This window comes from Eufriesea mexicana, unplaced genomic scaffold, assembly GCF_001483705.2.
Source record: "Eufriesea mexicana isolate 0111107269 unplaced genomic scaffold, ASM148370v2 scaffold577, whole genome shotgun sequence".
NCBI classification, from domain to species: domain Eukaryota; kingdom Metazoa; phylum Arthropoda; class Insecta; order Hymenoptera; family Apidae; genus Eufriesea; species Eufriesea mexicana.
The window spans coordinates 584,696-593,524 of record NW_016908721.1 but is presented as its reverse complement, the minus strand read 5'-3'; positions in this window follow the sequence as shown (position 1 = coordinate 593,524).

Sequence of the window (8,829 nt, the reverse complement as noted above, 5' to 3'; positions counted from 1 at the left end):
ACTATTCGATAATTCCTAACCTAAAAAGCAACACACAGGATATCAATAATTAAAACGTATGATACTATTCGATAATTCCTAACCTAAAAAGCAACACACAGGATATCAATAATTAAAACGTATGATACTATTCGATAATTCCTAACCTAAAAAGCAACACACAGGATATCAATAATTAAAACGTATGATACTATTCGATAATTCCTAACCTAAAAAGCAACACACAGGATATCAATAATTAAAACGTATGATACTATTCGATAATTCCTAACCTAAAAAGCAACACACAGGATATCAATAATTAAAACGTATGATACTATTCGATAATTCCTAACCTAAAAAGCAACACACAGGATATCAATAATTAAAACGTATGATACTATTCGATAATTCCTAACCTAAAAAGCAACACACAGGATATCAATAATTAAAACGTATGATACTATTCGATAATTCCTAACCTAAAAAGCAACACACAGGATATCAATAATTAAAACGTATGATACTATTCGATAATTCCTAACCTAAAAAGCAACACACAGGATATCAATAATTAAAACGTATGATACTATTCGATAATTCCTAACCTAAAAAGCAACACACAGGATATCAATAATTAAAACGTATGATACTATTCGATAATTCCTAACCTAAAAAGCAACACACAGGATATCAATAATTAAAACGTATGATACTATTCGATAATTCCTAACCTAAAAAGCAACACACAGGATATCAATAATTAAAACGTATGATACTATTCGATAATTCCTAACCTAAAAAGCAACACACAGGATATCAATAATTAAAACGTATGATACTATTCGATAATTCCTAACCTAAAAAGCAACACACAGGATATCAATAATTAAAACGTATGATACTATTCGATAATTCCTAACCTAAAAAGCAACACACAGGATATCAATAATTAAAACGTATGATACTATTCGATAATTCCTAACCTAAAAAGCAACACACAGGATATCAATAATTAAAACGTATGATACTATTCGATAATTCCTAACCTAAAAAGCAACACACAGGATATCAATAATTAAAACGTATGATACTATTCGATAATTCCTAACCTAAAAAGCAACACAGAGGATATCAATAATTAAAACGTATGATACTATTCGATAATTCCTAACCTAAAAAGCAACACACAGGATATCAATAATTAAAACGTATGATACTATTCGATAATTCCTAACCTAAAAAGCAACACACAGGATATCAATAATTAAAACGTATGATACTATTCGACAATTCCTAACCTAGAAAACAACACACAGGATATCAATAATCAAGCGGAAAAAAATAAATAAAATAAAAATATCACAAAAGAATTTTATTAGTACCCAAAGGAGAAAAAATATTTGATACAATTTCCCAAGCACTGGTTAGATAATTGAACCCGTTCGATATTCACGGATATTTGCAAAATATGAATACTTTCATCAAAACTATTGACACCACTTGGCCGGGCATCATTTCCATCACTAATTAACACGGAAATCGAGTTCAACGTCATGTCTGCTGCTTTTAATTCATTATTGACGGCTATTAGTACACACTTCGACGGGTCATTCTGAACATAAATGGCGAAAACATGTACCCAGATATTTCGAATTAAACCCTTTATTTATTTATTTATTTATTTTTTTTTACTTATATATATCTGTCTAGAATATTATGCAAACATTAATGGACAATTGCTTTTTTCTTTCTTTTTCATCACTTTCAATTTGAGCAAAATATTTTATCTGTCCCCGTTCTTCTGGTCATATTTACGAAATAGCTGTTTTAAATATCTCGATTAAAACGGTTTAAGCATTTCGTATTAATATTCGGTTAATCATCGTTGCGTATCGTCGAGTAATTAAAAATGATGAATCGAAAATTTCATGTATGTAAATAGAAATATATTCGCCAAGAATAATCTTCGTAGATTTTTGTTCCCTTTTTTTTTTCATATTTCGCGAAATATTGAAAGCTACCGTTATAAAATTCTGAAATAAATGAAACTCAATTACCGTTAGCGTGAATTAACAGTACCGGTTCGTACGTAAACCGTTTTTCATCATTTTTACCTGGAAGCTGCAGTGAAAATATTTAGTATTGTAACTTTAATTCTACATTCGTTCCTTTTGACTAGTTTCAAAAGAGGTGAAATTTGAAATTATAAAATTCGATAATATTTTTAGTTTGTTTATTTTTCATAAGCATGAATAGAATTAAGAATTCGAAGATTTTTAATTTTTGTATTTCGCTGAAAAATACTTGCGAATATTTTATTGAAAAATATTATTTGCAATAATCTACGAATATAATATTTATATTTCAGTGTTGTGTGTATGTAAAATTTTTTGACATAGAATAATAAATTCTATATAAATTTCTTTAATTTATTTATAATAATTTAATTTAATAACCAATTTTGTTTTTGTTTTGTTTTAAATAAATTTTATTTTTTAATTGACTGATCTATATATATATATATATATTGGCATAATTGAATTTTATATTTGTTAAAATCTTTTCACTATCTGAGCCCAAAAATGGTGAAGATTAGGTGACTTAGTGTCAATGTAAAATTAACCCAGGTTTATTCCTATTTTAGACAAGTTATTTTGATTTTCTGAAACTGTATTCTAATTGCAATTTATATCTATCTAAGAATTATACTGCTGCTCAAATTACTTCATAAAATAAACATTGAATTTTCTGTTTAAGTCCAGTTGCCAAATGTAAGTTTCCAAATTTAAGTATAATTAAAATTCACATCTGAATTATCAGGTAGCCTAATAATAGTTTGGCTCAGCTATAGTTCGGATTAAAATAATTTATAATAATAATTTTCAATAATTTTTCATAATAATTTTCAAATATATCCTTTTTATAATACAATTTCCAGGCACCAAACATCAGATCAAATATGAAATTTATACTCTGCACGCCACCCATGGGAAATGAAAGTTATACATAAAAATTTGAGAAGAATTTAATACAGAATATGAATATTTAAATATCAATTACTCACAGGCAATTTCCCATTCTCCAATAGATCAAATAAAAGTGATTACGTTAGTGACCAATAAAGCATGACATAATCACAGTATCATTTACATTATAAAATTACATTACATTGCGTTACATTGTATCATTGAAATTACATTAAAATACATTATACAATTTTAATAATAATATTAGAATTAATTACAAATGTTAATACTGAAGTCATGAAGTGTGATATATATAATTAGCAAGCATTCGTATGTCTATAATTGGAAAGTATCGAGCACTGACGAAGCTAATTACAATGATGACGAGATGTTGATATAATTCTTTATTATGATTGGAGCAATCGTTTATTATGGTTGGAATAATCATATTAAACACAATTTACACCCGACAGCCTGAAATTGCAAACAATGACGTAAATCTGCATTCCGAATCATCAAAATTTTTCGTTCACCTAGCCAATTTCCAACTGGACTTACTATAATTAATTTCGCATTTGTCAGCGCCCTCTATCCCGCGGTCTCAGTTCACAAGCGCGCGAAATTTAAAAACGGGATGAAGAAATTGTGAGGCAGTACAGTGTATTAATATTAAGCATCATTATAGTAACTAACGTTTGAGTGAAATCATCTATTTATTAATAAATTAACGGATCAAAGAGCATTCAAGGCTAATATTAATTAATAATTTATTTATTATAATATAATATAATTTATTTATTAATAAATTAACGGATCAAAGGACATTGAAGCATACAATAGGAAAAAAGTTAATCTTTAAATATAATAATAATAATAATAAAGTTGGCTTGATAAATGGGGAAAAGAAGCAGAAAACTCTACGGTCGAATTCCTAAAATCATTATAATACAAATGATACCAAGCCTAGCAGTTTCTACTAATTTTAAATATATTTTAAATATACATATGAACACACGTATAATTGTACGTTCTTGGAATTATTAACAGTATACTGTGGAGAAAATGCATATTAAAAAGATATTTATGTATCTAGATATATGCATATATCTATTTCAGCGTGAAATAATATTAGTCAATTCGTACAAGTACACCCCTCTCCGGATATATAACCACGCTCGGCTTTAATCCGCGTGTCCATATACGCGGGCAACGCAGTACGCAGCCTGTTTCACCAACCAATCGTTCAACTTATCAAACAATCGATCGCGGTATATTCGGTTTCAAATAACCACCAATCATCGTCCCAATCCCCCATGAAAAATAACAATACTTTCTACCTCCTGTCTTCTCGCGTGAAGAAAAATCCGATTACACGGGTTTAAAATCCCGCCAACGTCCACGATACACCGAACAGCCTCTCATCCTCTTCCCAAAACAATTCCCTTGCAACCCGATCATCGCGCGCCCCCACTCCGCGCCCGGCCGCTTCCCCCACCACCACGGCCCGCGGCAAGATCAGCCGCCGGCAGCGTGGAATACATTATCGACGGCGCGAAGATATCGAAGGATACGAAGGGGAACGTCAGTGGCCGCGCGTGCCCGATGGATCTCGTTTCACTTTTCGTGCCTCGGAAGACTTCTCCGTTCTCGACGCGCGGTTGCAACCGGCGTTGCACAACCGTTCTTCATAGCCGGTCGAGCGTAGCTTCGAGCGAGATCCAATCCTGGCCAATCTTATCCTAGGCCTGGCTGGCACGATCGTCTGTCCGTTGGCTAGGTTAGGTCGGGCATACGGCGTATCTAGCCGCTGCAACGAACTTTCTCCACGAGGACGATGCACCTGGCCCCACCAGTCTGGTCGGCTACTAGGCTGCTACGAAAGAGTCTGCCAGCCTTTCTTCTATTCAGGTTTTGATCTTGTTTCGAATGGGAGATTGGGTGAATGGAGGTTATGTTCGGTTTTTTCGCTTTTATGATATATTTTTGTTGGCTCGTGGAGATTAGAGGTTTACGTGTTCTTTGTTCAAGTTGATTAAGAAGAATTTGGAAGTTTGTTATTAATTGTGTTTTTATTGTGGTTAGTACTCTAGTGGAGTAATTGAATAAACTATTGGAAATGACTAAAATTTCGTTTTACTTCAAATTCATATACGACCAATCGTGAATATACATATATATATATATATGAGGATTATGTTTACTATACGACGAGTGTTGTAGTTAACCTTAGTAGACAGCGATTGTTGAGCGAGTATAGTCACATGAAGTATACAATGATGACTCGAAGTTAAGGAAATTTGATATTGTATATACGACTGACCGACGTTACGTGACTATTTTCATATACAATGAGCCCATAGCATTACATGACTATAGTTACTATAGTCATTTATAACATGCAACAAGCACTCGACATTGCGTGACTATAGCTACTTTTTTTATACAGCGAATACTCAACATTGGATAGTTATAGTCGTTTTTAATATATCAACATTCGTTGACTATAGACACTTTTAGCATGGTGACTATAATATTGACTGATTATAATTACGGTAAATATACAGTTTAGCGTACTTTTAATGTACAACGGTTACTTAATATTGGATGACTATAATCACTTTCAATACGGTGACTATAACTTGAATTACTACAATCACCTTTAATATACAACGATTGCTGACTTTCGAATGACTTACTATACAGCTAATAGTCGCTGTCAGGTGACTATACTCACTCAAATCATGCAGCGGTCACTCAACATCGAATGACTATAGTCACTTTTAATTCGGAAAAATACTCGACACGAAGTGACTATACTCACCCAAATCATGCAACGATCACTAAACATCGAATGACTATAGTCACTTTTAATTCGCAAGAATACTCGACACGAAGTGACTATACTCACCCAAATCATGCAACGATCACTAAACATCGAATGACTATAGTCACTTTTAATTCGCAACGAATACTCGACACGGAGTGACTATACTCACCCAAATCGTGCAACGATCACTCAACATCGAATGACTATAGTCACTTTTAATTCGCAACGAATACTCGACACGAAGTGACTATACTCACCCAAACCGTGCAACGAACATTCAACATTGAATGACTATAATCACCCCTAGCACAAAACTAAACTTCAACGCGTTCTTCCACGACTATACTCATCTTCTCTAGTAAACAGCGCTCACTCGACGATGACTATCCATCGGTATAGTATACATTCCGTACACCAGACCTAGACGTTAGGTAACTATAGACACATTTAGCAAAGGGCCAACATCCGTACCGTTCAGATTCTCTCTAGTCCAGGACACGAAACGTCATGGACGAACCTTTCACTTCCGATTTCTATTTTCAACATTCCCGCCGCGATGACCGCCATGATGATTAACGACAGGAGCAATTTCTTAAATGCTCGGACGCGGCGCTCCGCGGTATCAGGAGCAAGCGCGTGTCCAGGTCACGGAACGTCGAAGACAAACCCTTCATTTCTGACTTCTATTCTCGTCGTTCGCTTTAATGTAACGATTAATGAAGTCAGCGAGCCGCGTTAAGTGGCTTTGGCGGAAGCGTCGAGGTCTGAATAGTTCTATCACCGAAATAGCTTTCTATGAAGTCCGAAATGATTCGGGTATGATGCCCGACACGAAACGAGGCTGAGGTGTGAAGTTCGACGACGTTTAACGAGGTGCACGGTCTTCCAAGTCCGCCAAACTTTCTACTCTCCAACTTTCCCTCTGGACCCGTGTAGCTTTTAATCTTTGCGTTTCAAACGGGTTATTATCTTTCCCTCCTGTTTTCGAAAGCTTCGGGAGAAAAGAAAATGGCGGCGACCAACGTGTGCAGAGTTCAAGTCTATCGGGTTGGTATGTGCATATACGGTCTTTGACAGAAGTTGGGAAACAAAGTAACGATTTGGCGATTTCTTGGTGTTCTTCGTGATCTAGTTTCTTCTATCATAAGCTATAAATTATTAACTGCAACTTAGTTTCAGAAAAATGGCGGCTTGTTATAAGCGAAACGAGTGCCATCTACACTAGATTGAAAAATGGCGTCAGAGTCTGCTATAAGAAGCTTCGAAAATTGGCATGAGTGACATTTTGTAAGTAAAATGACTGGATTAGGAAGCAAAAATTAGTATTCTTTTTGTGACAGGTGTCCAACATTTTTTTTTTTAAATCCTATGCAAAATTTGAATTACATTTGGTATGTTTATACAATAGTCCAAAATTAAGTGGTTATATAAGTTACATTCTCTGTGATGTATATATAGGTTAAAATTAAAAATAGTCTCCATGTAAAATATTCGAAAAAATTCTTCGTTGATATATTATATTATTTAATTTAATTTTAATATATTCGTCGACTTAGGAGATAAAGAGTATTAAAAAATTTCTAAATAATTATTTTGTTCCTCAAATTTTTCCAACAAGAGTGAATTAAAATGAGAGCCACGATTTGAGAGAAAATATTCTGATGAGACAAACTATATCTGTTGTAAATTTAAGAATTTTGTTATTTATTTTGGAAGTCAGGATTGCAGTGATGAAAGGATTTTTCCAGCAAATTATAAATTCTATTATTAAATGCAAGTTTGTAGGGGTTTTTTAAAATACTGATTCCTGAAAATGAGTTTTGGACCAACATGACTGCGCTCTGTATAGTACATTATATATTACATATTTTAATATAACAAAATATGATTTTATTTAAAATTATTAATTACTCAACTTGGTATTTACCTTAATGAACATATTTAACTATAAAATAAGTTTCAACCCTATCTCGTTAACCCATAAATTAAATAATTCCACAAACGAATAAGCACATTTGTGCCTACAATTATGAAAGTGGTCTAAGTCATCGACTTAAGAGGAACGATTTTATTATTTAATTCGTGTTGTATTCATTTATATTACGACAAAATATATTTATTTTCTACAAAACAGTGAAGAATTGAATCGTTAGATCGAGTTTCTAGCTTTATTATTATTTATTAATTTTATAATTTAATTGTATTTAAAGGCAGAAGCTTTTAATATTTCAGAAGCAGATGACTTAGACCACTTTCATAATCACAGACACATTTAACCAAACGTAAACGCAATGTCGAAAATCCATCATCCCCATAAATCCGCCAAACACCCGAAAAGCTCAACGACACCCAAAAAACAAAAAAAAAAAAAAAGATAAAATAGAATAAAATGGAAGAAAAGGAATCGCGAATTACGAACGGCGATGTCGGCCATGGGGAAAAATCAAAAAGCCGTAGAAGCAGAATAAAATACTCGCGGGACGCGATCGCCGTTCTTTTCATCGGCGTAATTTTTATCTCTCATGCGCGTGCTGCGACTGGCGCAGAAAAAATTCGAGGTCCGCCGCGTTAAAACTCGGGGTTTACCGGAGCAATTTCGTCCCTGGGAGGAGGACCGATCGCGGGAGAGCCCTTTTTTCGCAGTCATCGTCTCGGTAGCTAAATTAGTTTCACGGGAGCGTAGGAGAGGGTGGAAAAAAGAGGACAGAGAGGAGGATCCGTTCGGGATGGAAGATAAAAACGTACAGCCGTTCGAGTATGCGGTCGCCGTGCTCGCGAGGTCTGCCACCTGCGATCCTCTTCTTGGAGGATGGCCGCCGGAAATGCAGACCCGATAGGGATGATGTGAACGATTTCGCGAGATCAGCGTGATTTCTCCTCGAAAACTGCGTTATATAGCGAATCTTGTGGTTCCTTAAATATTTTATATAACTATAATTACACAATTATAAATTATACAGTATAATACACGCATATACATACAATATTATATATTATTTAAATTATTTATAATTATATATGATATATGCCAATTATATAGATGCTTCGATTATA